Genomic DNA, 14,033 nt, shown 5'->3' on the forward strand with positions numbered 1-14,033 from the left:
TGGGAACTTCAAAGCATCTGAGGAATTTGATCATTTCCTTTAAGACTATTTTATCCCTTTTAATTTGAGCTGGATAAAATAAAATAAAAAAATCATTGATTATCCACAAAAGTGGAAGCAACTTAGCAATTATTCCACAGTCTCCCCTATTACAGGAGAAAATTACGGTGCTAAGGGAAACAATAAACAAATAAATGAATAAAAACAGCTGAGTTCCACCAAGAGGTTTTCGTTCAGTCAATATAAAAGATTAATTACAGCAACACTATTCATTTTGGTCTGTTATTGGAAAGGCGAAAAAAAGGCTTTTAGGCTTTAGTGCAGTGCTTTTTTTCAGTCAGAGAATGATGGTCTTTGCGTCACAGTCTCGAAAGTATTAAAGGGAAATGGAAGGAAATTTGTACCTTAAATGTCAGTTTGAAACCATTTTTTCTATGATCAAACCACAGTGAGGGTAAATAGCATTTGTAGGCAGTGTTACGCTCGTTTAATGACTGGTTGCTCTCCTGTTTCGTGTTTTAATGTATGTGCTAATAAAGGGAGATGTGAGATTCAAACATCTGTCATCTTTTTCGATTCACCCCCCAACATCACATATAACTAACCTGGATAAACTGTACTTCAATAGCCACCTCTACTCTACTCCACCCTTACCTCCGCTACAGGGAATATTATCTTTTTACTACCTTCTCTTTCAGCTTCCATCAGCACACATATTTCCCCTTAAAAACCAGAGTGGTACAGGGCGATAAGGTGAAGGTAGATGGATACTGCCCTTTCTGTTCTGGCGGTCAGGTATGGGTAGATAATTGCCAGTTCTGTGCAGCAGAGACAGATGATTACAGGCTTTATTGTCTCTCCCAGGCACAATCAACCCTGATTCAGCAATCTCACCTCTTCTTGATTTATGAGTCACTTTCTCTCTTTCTCTCGTTTCCACTCAAATCTTGGCTGTGGGCCCTGCGTGGAGTTTGCATGCCCCCTTTTCCAAGAGGGCTCATATTTTCCTTCCTCTGTCTCAAAACATGCGTATTAGGTTGTTGATTGTCTACTAGCATATCCTTGCTGTGGTTTTTTTGTGTGGCCTTGTAATGGACTCGTCATCTCACCGGGATGTACTCTCCCTGAAATACTCCAGCCTAGAAGAGACCCTGATCAAAAAGAAGAGAGCCCAGAAAATGATCGAATGGAGGGTTAGGTCGGCTCAAGATGGATAGATGACCTAACTCATATGTCAGTGTTGCTGGGTGGTTTGGAATTTTTGAAGCAGAGCCTAAAACAAACAAGCAAACCTAAGCCTAAAAAAGCAAGGAAAATCAGCTTTCAAATCCTTTAAACCTGCACTTCTAGCCAAAGAACAGAAGGTTCTTCAGTTAAGCTGATAGCCCTTCTCTGGCTTAGGCAGAACACTGTACCCTCATCTCATTTACAGTTACACTATGTAACATTTGGAAAGCTTTCCTGGTAGAAATACTATCTAAATTTCATTGCTATTTTAATGAAGGTAGACATACTAATCTATACATTAGTAAACCCAAAGCAGATCTCCAGGGCTCCTCCAATTGTGGCTGAAAAACCATTAAAATTGTTTAAAATCTATTTTGTGCTACATCAGTTGTAAATTAACTTTATTCATTTGTACCATGAACCAGTGTTTTTTTATTTGTCTTTAAATTAAAAAATAAAGCACCTTCCAAACCCCAAGTTAGAACTAGTCAGTCTTGCTATAAATTATTTGTACCTAATTTCTGGGTGTAGTTGTGTTTTCATTACATAGAGGTGAAAGAATGCCTTGTTTTTCCCTTTGTGATTCACACTGATGTGGCCAAGTTCTGCAAAGGTCTGTCTGGTAAAATTGGTGCTTCTGTTTGAGAAGGCCTGAATTTCATTATGCTAATGAATCCAGGCCAGATTTTTTTTTATTTTTTTTTACATAATCTGCCCTGTGGAAGGAAAGCGCTCCTTCAAAATACAGGGTGACCTGATGAGACTTTTTATGAAAATGCTTTCAGGTATCCATAGTCCAGGTCTCCCTTAAAAAGACATCTCAATGGGACTTCCTGGTAAAATAAAGGTTAAATAAATAAAAATAAAGTATCATATCTTTGTATTGAGAAAGCCCCTGAAAGGTGTGCGTATGACATATATAACCCTTGTAGAGTTTCACTGTCATTAATAAAGGTTTAGCGATAATTTAAGTAGTAAATATCCTGTTATGATGTAAACATTTCAGTCACTAAAGTCCCACCAATGTGGTTTTACTTTTACAGCCACATTGACCACACCTGAAGTATACTAATAGATGTATTTGCACCAGATTAATAGGAATGTAAAAATAAAAAGCTCATCCTGTCAGCATTTAAATGAACTGAATTATCTATAGCTGCAGGTTAAAGTAAACAATTAACCTCTGTCAAACCAGAAAATTATTCTTCCATGCAGAGAAACCTCTAGCTGGGATCCAGATCAAGATGTCCTTGTTTTGAGGCAGTTGTATTAAATTCTAATGTATATGATTCAATTCCACATTTTAATATTTTTTTAATGAAAGAGCAACAAGACAAGGGACTGGCAGTTAACTTTTTCGAGCAGTTCCAAGTTGTAGAAGAAGTGGATTCTTGCCTGATGGTTAGTACCATATTTTCCGCACCACAAGTTGCATTTCATTCCTCATGGTTGAAGTCCAACTGACTGACTTATCTCTGAATCTTTTGTCTCGCTTAATGCGCCTTATATTTTGGTGCACCTTATATATATATATATATGACATAATTTCGTTAATAATATATGACATACATTTTTAATAATTAATTGACGGTGTGCCTTATTCCCTATAGTGTGGAAAAAACGGTAGTTTGTAGAGAGTTTTAGGGAAGATGTAACAAGAAATAAACCTAGAGGAATGTATAAACGCCCTGCATCAAAGGAGAGACGTACATTTACTTTATTATAGTAGAAGAAAAGAAAAATCTCATGAAATGAGTCGACAGTCATTTACCAGTCAGCTCTTTGAGCCTAAACTCAGATCAAACAAGCCAATCTGGGTCTTTCTCATTGCAGGCAGTTGGTAGTCTGTGCTGTCTCCTAGAAAATACAATGTATGCTTAGGAAAGGGAGGTAAAAAATAATAACTATTACAAAAAAAACAACAGCTGTGAGAGTGATTTAAGTGAGTAAAGAGACTATTTTAAAGCAATTTCATATTGTTGCAGAGTTTACTTAGGTTATCTTTAGCTGTCTCATTAGCCTGTTGCAGGTATAGAATGTAAATCCAAACCTAAACTTCTCTAGCCACCAGAAAAAAAAAAATCATAATATGACAAGCATTCTTTTTTTTTTTGCTTAAAAACAATTATATGTTATTAAATTTCATTTATTTGTCAGATAGCACTGTGGTGAAAAAAGTCAATGGAAGTGACAACGTGCTGTGATATACACTGTTGGACAGTTTAATGGAATCCTTCTAATTAAAATTTTACAAAACTGTAAAACTGATGTGTAATTGTTGTATTTATTGATCTATGTTGTAACTTATTAGTAGCTTTAATTCAGTTGTCTTGTTAGTTTGGACCCTTTCCGTTGTACTGAGGGTTTAAGTTTTCTTTACAAAATCTTCTTACAAATGTTATCAAAGGCTCTTCTGCTTCATAGATGACTGCTGACAGAGGTAATTCCCAACAGAGGACTAATGTTTGTGAATGGGAAGATGACCACACCTTGATCCCCTCTAATTCATGCCAAACTGTGACAGTGTGGTGGGCAGAGGAAGAGATCTGAAGTGTGGCAGGGGAGGATGGATGGGAGGGGGTAGTTTGAGCAAACTTTGCTCCATGTCCTTCAGCAATCCCTGTAATTGGCCATCCTGAGACAGTTGCCTTTGTTCCTTGGAAGAGTCAAACAACAAATGCTGCCTGCTGTTCTCCTGGATGCTTTTGATGGCAAACAAAACAAAGTCTGTCCTTTTAATTAGGTTGCTGCAAGATCGGCGTTCCTCCTCATGTTGTGAACAACTTAATAAACCAAAATGTTTGGTGCAAAACCAAAAGCACACAGGACTGTCCAAACTAAAGAGATTTACCACATAAAGGGCATGAAACAAATTATTTTTACTAACGCACGGCCATTGAGGAATGTGCAGCTTTCATGTGAATTCTCTGTAGTTTCTCTTTTTATCTTTTAACAACTCTGCTTTACAGAAGCCTGGGGAAAAAAAGCAATAATTTTCAGTTTGTAAAATTAGAAAGTACTAGCGCTTACCCTTTTGGTTTGGCTTTTTTGCAAGAATTCTTCTGCCACTCTGACTCAGATTTCACACAAATTATGTCCATTCAAGTGCAATATTGTCTTTCACAATGGTTGATTTATAGTTCTTTTTGCTCGCAGTGTGAAATACTGAATGAAAGCAGCTCCTCACTGCAGCCGTGTTTATATCATACGCCGCGGATTGTTTCCGCAGCGTTGTGGGCTCATCTCAGCCACAATAATGGCACATCAGCTGCACCCAGCTGCGACTTTGTACGCACGCACACACGAACGCAAACGCATAAACGCGCTGTGAGCACAAGAGTCCCTCTCCTTCACGGTGGCTTCATGACAACTAAATTATGCATGCACCCAGAGAATAAATCAGCCTGGACACTCTGACAAGAAAGGGCACATCCAAAAACCCATACAATTCACAAGAAAAATAATATTGAAATATGGATGAAAGCACGCATCCCATTCTCTTCTTATTTTGCTCACGTAAACAGATAATACAGCCAAAGTCACGGCCTAATAGACAGAGTCAAACCAATGGTGGCAACCTGCATAAATTCAGTTTCCCCTTAAAGTCAAACACGTGTCTTCAAAATAAATAAAACTCTGATCTGCATCATCTGTCACAATGAGCACATAACAAAAACACTGTCACCCATGAATCTGGAATGAAGACATTTCACCACCAACCTGCCATTAGCTTCAGCAGCAAACAGCTCAGACATGTTTTTTTTTTTTCATGACAACAAAGTGTTGCTTCCTTTTTAGAAGGAGCTGCAGACACTGCTTATGCCTTAGTCACACTGCACTGTTGCTGTAGATTCTTGGGTTCTCTGGGCTCGTGGAGGGTCGTAGACAGGATAGACAGCACAGGTGTCTTACAGTTCCCTATTAAGATTATGACCACCTCAAGGGAAGCCATGAAGATGGATCGGCAACTGTTGTAGGTGTAGTAGGTGTATCGTGAAGTAATTGTAAGTATTTCCTTTAATTAATAAAATAAAAGTTGCCTCAAAGAAAACCCCCCAATATTTACACTACCTCTTCCTTTGTGTTCATTTATCATACAGCTGCTTTAAAGCTACTTGATCAGTTCCTTCACGCGCACACTGTACAAAACTGTGTGCACAGCATGTGCCAATATGTCACACTGGTGTGAGTGAGTGGAGAAAAATCACAGGGAGAGACAGGAGTTGTAGAAAGTCTGTGGGTGGATTTTCACATTGGACAAAAGTTCTCCTCCCCTGCCTCCTGCATTCACATCTCAAAGATACAGACAGCATGCTGCTTCTGTTTGATTTGACATGCACTGTCTTGTTGATTAGGACAACAGTTGGCAGTGGAACTGTTTTGGTTGTAGGCCTACTGTAAATACCACATCAAAGCATTGGCTTTTGGGCTACTTTGGCATTCACTTCTCAGTAATTCATGTCTTTCTAACATTCCTCTAAAGGTCTAAAGGAATCTTTTTCTGTGGGCATGCAGAAATTGAGAAGCTGTAACAATTGTTCTTTCTCCCCCCAACAATTTCCCAAACAGCAGTCATATTTTTTGATACAACTTCCTCTTGACAAAGATTTTTTCTCCTAACGACTTTGATCTTGACTTCACAAAAGTGATGGTTTCTTTTTAGCAAAGAATAATACTCACCAACTCTAAATGTTCTATTTATTCAGCCTCCCTCAAAAGACAATCAAGTCAGAGCATCTGTGGGAATATTTATAAATGAGAACAGACAGACTGACACAGTTAACCAAGAGTGAGACTTTGACAGCTTGAGTTTCAAACAAGCTTTCATTGTGTCCTCGTGGTGATGGCAGCTGTTGTTTCAGGGCTTCTTGATTTATAACAAGGTCACTCTTCAATGAAAAGTACATTTTTAAACTACAAATTAAAATCTACCACATATATAAAACATATATCAACACAATGCAGGCACACATATTTAAGTATAGAAAATTTTAGTTTAAAAAACCTTATCCTGAGTCATGCAGGTTGGTTACATGTCAATTGTTGGGAAAAAAAGTAAATTGTGGGTTCCTGAACGTGGTTTTAGCAAATGGGATGTCTCTACCCGATACTACCGCGTCTACCTACAACTGGAATAGGCATGGTGCGAAATGTCAGAGCGATGCCCATCTCACAAATCTTGCTTTAGACTTTTTCTTTGACAGCTCTATTTCTGGAATATGAAAGACTTGGTGTGTCCTATAATTCTGTCCGGGCACAAACTGGTATCATTCATTTTTCCTCCATGATCAATTTTTAAACATTTTTCACTTCTGTGTATTGAAGAGGACACCATCCATATGTCACCACTGGTTCTACTGCTTTAACTTTCAGGGCGTGTACAACGACCGTGCGTTTGTAGGTAGAGCCAGGAAACGTGCATACATGTGCGGTCACATAGACCTTTTCTTGGAGGTGGTCACTTGAACACGCGTGGGCGTGGCTGGTGTGAACACGTCATCAGAGTTGATTTAAAATCTGCCTCTTTTTCACATTTGTCTCCTCTATTTTCCTTCAGTCAACGGATTTAGGATGTACTTGTTTTCCTTTACCATGTGATCGTTTGGTTATTCCGTTGTGGCTAGCATTGATTATTTCAGTCAAACAACTCATGCAGTAAAAGAAGATTTATTTCCATATTTCTTTTAGTTTGGCATAAGGCTCCATTCAGATACATAAATCAAAGATCTCCATAGAAAACTTTGGGTATTAAACTACCAACCCCTAACGGAGCTCACAGGTGGAAGCCGGGGAGGAGGGTGGGGTGAAGAACACAGAGCTCGCACAAATGGAAGAAGAGGGATTGGACCGCACACCTGGAACTTAAGTAGGACGCTAAACAGGTGAGTTAATGAGACTGAACCGCCCCCGGGGAGGAGTAACTGCTCAAATTGCCTTCCTGAAATACTCCCAGGGTCGTTTATTTTTTTACCTAATATTTAGATATTTTGAAATTCTTTAAGATAAAATGATTATTTATTAAAATGGGGGAAAAAATCAGAGCAATTCTTTTTATGTTTCTTACACTAAAACTAAGTCAGTAAAATAAATGCTTTGCAAAATTTCCCTGAATTTCCCGGTTAAAGTGAATCGATAGATTCAAAAAGAAATGAGCAAACGTGGGGAAGAAAGCGAGACAGAAGCCTGTACGGAAGCCTAATGAGAGGTAGGTAACCAAAAGAGCTGGGCAATGAGATTAGATGCAACTCAATTCAATTACTGCTGAGCCGCTGCGGGTGACGCTTCAAAACTCATCCTGTTAAGATCCGGTTCACAGATGTAGAAGAAGACATTAACTCCTACTCGGCCACTGTTCGCTAGATTGCTACAACATTTAAGTGTGATGCGAGGTTTCAGAAGCACTCGAAGCATCTTCGGGCTCTAGCTGGATCCGATGGCAGAAGACCAGAACAACTGAGTTTCATCCATCACAGCTGCTGCAACAACTGTGAATGTGTTTCAGAGGAATGCTTGACAGCAACTTACACCACTCACTTTATACTTTCAAACTTTCATTCAGGCTTGGATGTGCCGGCTTTCCATTTTCTACAGTAGTCTGTCATTCATGCTGTTTATAATCTAAAATGATCTCAAAAAGAAGCTTAGTGGATTTTGGCAGGTGACTGTTAGAGCCTTAAAATGTCCACTTGAGTTTTGCTTAAACCCCCCCTTATATGTCTGTAGACATGTGAACACGCCTTTTCCTCTCCATGTAACCCAAACAGGTTTTAGCCTTAGAGAAGTTAAGAATATATTTTCATCGTAAGTGCAATTTTAGTGATTCCTGCAGTTAGGAGAAGACCTCATGCACTTTAGCAGATAGAAAAAAAAATGCAGAATTAGTTGTGGTCAAGTTGATATTCCAGCCTGACATGCAGCAAAAAGTCCAAAGTAAATGTACAATTTTTCACAAAGATATTTTACCTTCAGTAGTTTGCCAGCGCAAAAACAGGCCACCTAGGGATAAGTCACAAATTCTTAAAATATTAACATTTTTCTTTAAATAAGCAAAAAATCTGATAATGTGGTAAGAAATATGGTCTGACTAAAAATTCTTATTTTAAAAAACCTCCTAGTTATCAAAATGTATTTTCTCAAACTGATATTTGCTATTGAAACATGTTATACATTTATATTAATTGCAGGACTAAATAAGACTATTTTTCATGAAACAAGGGTCTTCCTACATGTTTTAAGATTAAGTTTTTGCCGTGTAAAACTAATTTTTGATGTTCAAAGGAATTGTAACACATGAAAGTATCAGTATAATGCATTCTCACAAGTTTAGACAGAGTTATGAATTCCTGGTTTTATAATCACATATATTTGTCATCTAAAAAGTCTTATTTTGTTCAATCTTTAATCAGAAATCTATGGAATTCACCTATAATGATTACTGCTGGCCATTACTGCCAAGCTACTGAATCTGATTACAATCCATATCAACTTCTGGTTTAACTTAAACGCAAATAAATACTGTTATATCCCTCAAATTTCTATTTTAAAACCAACTTTGATTTTTGTTTTACTATCAATATGTTTAACATACATTTTTATTTGGAAAAATACATTTTCTATAATAAAAATGAGCAGAAAGGCATCTTTTTGTCAACAAAAAATTTAGAAAGCCCTTAAAAAATTGCTTTAAAGACTTGAATATTTCATTCTGCACATTCTAAGTAAATATTCATGTAATTGTACCTGGTTAACCCCAGTCCTCCTCATATAATTATTGCAATTAAATAAAAAATAAAAAAGTTTGAGGACATTTATTTGACAATAAATACACACTATTAAAAACAAAAATACCAGAGAAAGATACAACTGAGAAAGTGCTTAAGTTTTTAAATTATTAAATATAATGTTAAAAAAATAAAATAAATAAAACTTGTAGAAATGTTTAACATCAAACACATCAACAAGTTAAACATCATTTTTCATCAACAACAAGCTTATATAGATGTTTAACGAAATTGTTATCACTATTACATGTTTTTTATGTAGGTTTATTTGACATAAATATAGTTACTTAGTTACAGGTTAAAATAATGTAAAAACAAGGTTTATCTGTAGAAAAGGATCTGCATCTTTAGTGTTTAAATGAATCTTATCCAAAAATCTTTTTTCCAAAAGGAACCAGGAGTGAATACATAAACAGTGTGTATACATGATGAAGTGTAGTTTCCTCTGTACTCAGTTTGTATGTTGCTATCTGTTACAGTACTTCATGTAACTGCAAATATCATTGTTTCGCAATGATTAGCAATGATAGCAATGTGGAGCCCGATCATCACAAGCTGCTGCGTGTTGATGCATCTGCACCTCAGCAATTTACAAGAGCTGATAAGGAGACCATGTTGTCCTCTAAAATTTATGTAGTCGACTGTATCACATTTTCAGATGCAACACAGCTGCAGGGCTCCCGTTGGCAAAGAGGTGCAAGGGATTTACAGCTTTTCTCCGTGATGGAAATAAATATCACTATCAAAAGCGTTTATGAGAGTCTCCGGGGCTGTTCAGGAGGATGCATTCATTGATTGACTCAAGCTGGAAATAGATTCTTGGTCCAAGAAGGGTTAGTGGCAGATGTAAATCTTTGCAGAGAAGCATGGATTAGCAAAACTGATTTGTCATTTGTACTTGCTGAAAGGTATGAAGAGAAAACTATCAGTCTCTGTGCTGCTGTCAGATTAAGTTGAGAGCTCAAAGGATTTCGTTCATCTTTGATTTTAGACCTGACTCATGAAATATTAACCTTTGTGTCACTTTAAAAACAAAATGGATTACAATAGGAGCAGGAGTACCCTGTTGTTGGACAGGCTATTTATTACTACCGGATTGTGTAGCTTCAATTCTAGGCTAATGTCAGTTTTTGCCGGCACTGACTTTTCTGTAAATCTCGGGTGAATCTAATTGTTCCCTTGGTTGTTCAGGGTTTGCTGGGCACAAATGCTTCACAAATAGCAAATTCAAAATAAAAGCCTTTCCAGATTCGAATTCAGTTGACAGTTCCAGTCTGTGGTGCTTTCGTGTTTAGACATCATGAGTTTTGACAGTTTTTTTAAAGCCTCAAAACATAAATATTTTATATTTTTAGACAATTATGCACCTCATAAAATAAGCTTATATCTAAACAGAATTCACTTGCAGTAATGATAGGATATAAGTCTGTGTTTATAATTTTCAACCTTTACCGCCTGCCTAACTGCACACATTTTTTTTTATTTTATTTTTTTATACATGTGAAATAATATACACTTTGTCATTTTACCTATTGTGCGTCTCTCTAAACTGATATAAATGCTGCTTGTTTAAATTTGTTTTTGACTTCTATCGTTTTAATTTTTTTTCTTCTTTTTTTAACATGGTTAGCCTTTTTAAACAGTTTCCAACCAGCAGAGACCATTTTGACCCAGTTAATCTGCACAGTACTTTTTCATGTGCAAAGCTCTTACTGCTGGGAAAACTGCTATGCTACGAGCAGGCTTATGGGTGTTGAGGTTCTGAGCATATATGCCTCAGGAAAATGAATAATGCATCTGTTTTATTCAAACCTCTATACTGTAACTTTCAATTTACATAGAGATGTGAGAAGTAAAAGAAGACAGGAGGCTGCTGCTCTATTCATGTAATAATGATGATACTTAGTTCCATATACTCTTCTTTTTGTTTGTTATTTCTTCAAGTTGGAAATTGATGGAATCTGCACTAAAGATCACCACTGACTGAATATCAGTCATGATATTTTTTGTTTGTTTTTATTTGCCACAGTAGCGTAAGGATGTTGACCCTATGACTGAATCTTGGCAGTTTATATTTGGCTCTAGTATATTTGACCTCTAGAGTTTGGTTGGCTTATCTAAACGTATTGCTCCAGTCTGGTTTGGAGCTTTGATCAGTGGGCTTTGTGTGCGACAAAGTGCGACAATCTACAACTAGTTACCGTACTAGTAACTAGTAACCGATCTTGTGAAATCCTGTCTATTAACTTTTCAAAACAGTTTGACCTTAATGTCAATGAGACTGCAACCCTGTTGTCCTCCTTACCCAGATGCTTGAGATCACCCTGATTGCTTTCTAGCCATCTCTGCCCTGTTCATTCCCAATAGGCAGGATTAGTTGATTCTAGGTTTGGATTGATTGATTAAATACACCATATCCAGGTAATTGGCAGCCTATTTAGCTGGGCTGTGCAGCCCCACAAAAACAGGCTTAAAAAGTAAATAAGGCAGATATATTTGCACTATTCAAGGTAGCAGTTTGGTAACTTTAGCACTTGCAAGTCCTTCTCTTCATTTGCTGCTAAAGCAGAGGGGGTGCACTGCTGCCTACTGTATTGGGGTTTAGAAAATAGTCAGTCTGGATCAATAAGCTCAATGTCAGCCGAGCTGGGAGTCTGGATGGCGCAAAGAGTCTAGCTCTAGCTCAGTTCAAAAAATGATGCCAAGTGATCGTAGCCCTGAAACAGCTCTGTGACTCAGGATACTTTTAAAGTACTTCTCTGGAAGTGTATCTGTTCATATCTTCCACACCTGGTGTCATTCGACCATGCTTTTGCTACAAGTTAAGCCTGTTCTTTGAGATCCAAACTGATATTTGGATTGCTTGACCTTCAGGTCAACTGGTGTGTCCCAAACGACAGATTCTCCAGTACGCTTTGTACTGCATAGGGAAAGGTCACTCTGCTTTGACACAAATTTCCAGAGTTTGTCAGCATGGACCAAATAAAGCAGAAAAGAAGAAAATGTTGGAGTTTTGCAGCTGCTTTGTTGCGGTAGCTTTCATTATTTCTTCAGATAATATTGTCCTTTATTCAGCAATTGCAGTAATCTTCCTGGAAAAAGAACCAGAGGACATTAAAAAATCATTGAACTTTGTGTCTGGAGAAATTGCAAACCTCTCAAAACAACGGAACTACTTAGTCGAGGAATTAGTCAAAGAAATATGGTAAAAAAGGAAAAGGAGTCACAATAGAAAAAAAAACGAATACATTTCCCCACTTCTCTTCAAATATAGATGTACAGTATTTACATACCTTACCCTGACTGGCACCTGATTGGCCTCCTTGAGTGACCCGTTTCTTAAATGTCATGTAAACCAGGAACCAAGTAGAAAAAAAAACAGCTTTCTCTATGATCTCATTTGCATTACAATGACCACTGACATTCTGGGTTTAGGTAAAGGTAACCTGGGTTACTGCTGTGCATTTCAGTTTATAAACTAGTTACTCTAATAGCCAGGTTTACCACAGGTTATTTAAGTGCATTTAAGTGAACCTAGGAAGACCATCAGGGGTCTGCAACCTGAGGCTCTGGAGCCACATGTGGCTCTTTTTTCTCTCTATTGTGGCTCTTTGGCTTTGAAGAAAAATGGAATTTGAATATGTTATGGGCTTGTTGTTAAGATTAATTTTTCATAGTTAATTACGTTTTGTCAGTTATGTTTAGATTTTTATTATGTTGGAGAGCTGAGCCAAATGATAGTAAAAGATTTCTCCTTTTGTCAGCGGGTTTTTAGAAGAAAGTTAAAGCACGTATTCTTATCTTTTGATACAATGTAGTGCCTAGTTACTGTTTAGAGGCAACGGTCTTAAAGTATATATATCTATAGATAAAAAGACATAATGATTTTATACCAATGTCATTTTTATTTATTCAGTGGTGAAAGGAGAAAAAGGATGGAAGTGAACCAAAGTCAATGAGAGCAAATGCAGTGTTTGAGTTTCTTGACTTTCTTGGATTTTTAATTCAAGTAAATCTGCTACATCAGTGCTTTTTTTTTGAAAGGTACTTGTTTTTCGCTGCTGTCGAAAGTAAAAGAAGTTTGAATACTCATACAGAGAAAATTGCATAACTCTTATAATTAAATTATCATAAACATTTAAAGCTACATTTAATAAATGAATGGCTGAATTGATATAAAAGCATAAGAAAGTGTATTTTTCTAAACTGTAAACTGCTTTGCAGCTGTCGCTGGGTTTTGGTCCGTGAGAAACTGGACCAAATGTTTTTTTTAGTGTTAAAGGTTGCAGATCCCTGGTATAGCAGAATTGGGTGTTGAATACTTTCTTTTGTTCTCCTTCTGTCTTTTAGTTTACTGCATTACAGATGCTGGAAATTGAACAGGAGTACCAACAAAAAAAAGAACCTTGTTGAACATCCAGCTCTAGTTGCACTGTCCTTGGTTTAATGAAATACCAGCTGCCTGTTTGCTTTTCATTAATAGATCCTGCTTTCATTTTCACTTGTTTAACACTGCAGATGAATGAAGGGAGTTTTATTCCTGCATGCAATCCTTCCCAACAGAGGCAGACCTTTATTATTCATTGCTTTGGTGTGTTATTTGGTCATAGTGTTTCTGAGCACTGCGCTGACTGAAAATATTTCACATGTGAATTAATCATTAGAAGGCCTCACAGTCTTCTCACAGCCCAATGACTTATTTCTAACAGTAGCCGGGATTAATCTTTTATTGTCTTTATCTTCAAAATGCTTCACAGCATTGTCTGATCTAACACGGTGTTCAGCTAAATACCATCGTCTAATTGATGCCAAATGCAGAAACATCTCTGCTGATCAATTTATGAAAAGTTTTTTCTTTTTCTTTTCAAATATTCAAGAAACAATATTTTTGGAAGGTACATTTTAATTTGTGCTCTGTAGTGGAAAAAGTTGGACTTTAAATGCTATGTTCTCAACAGAAGTTCAGATTTGTTAAAGCTATTTTAATTATTTTTTAGATCTTTAACCTTTGGATTTAACAACACT

At 36.9% G+C, this 14,033-nt stretch overlaps 1 protein-coding gene across 4 annotated transcripts in view; it reads left to right on the top strand.

Moving 5' to 3' along the window:
• gria3b (glutamate receptor, ionotropic, AMPA 3b) overlaps positions 1 to 14,033 on the top strand; it is a 93,844-nt gene that overhangs the window by 38,136 nt on the left and 41,675 nt on the right. The window lies entirely within an intron of this gene.

This window comes from Oryzias latipes, chromosome 10, assembly GCF_053564925.1.
Source record: "Oryzias latipes strain Hd-rR chromosome 10, Olatipes_Hd-rR_3.1".
NCBI classification, from domain to species: domain Eukaryota; kingdom Metazoa; phylum Chordata; class Actinopteri; order Beloniformes; family Adrianichthyidae; genus Oryzias; species Oryzias latipes.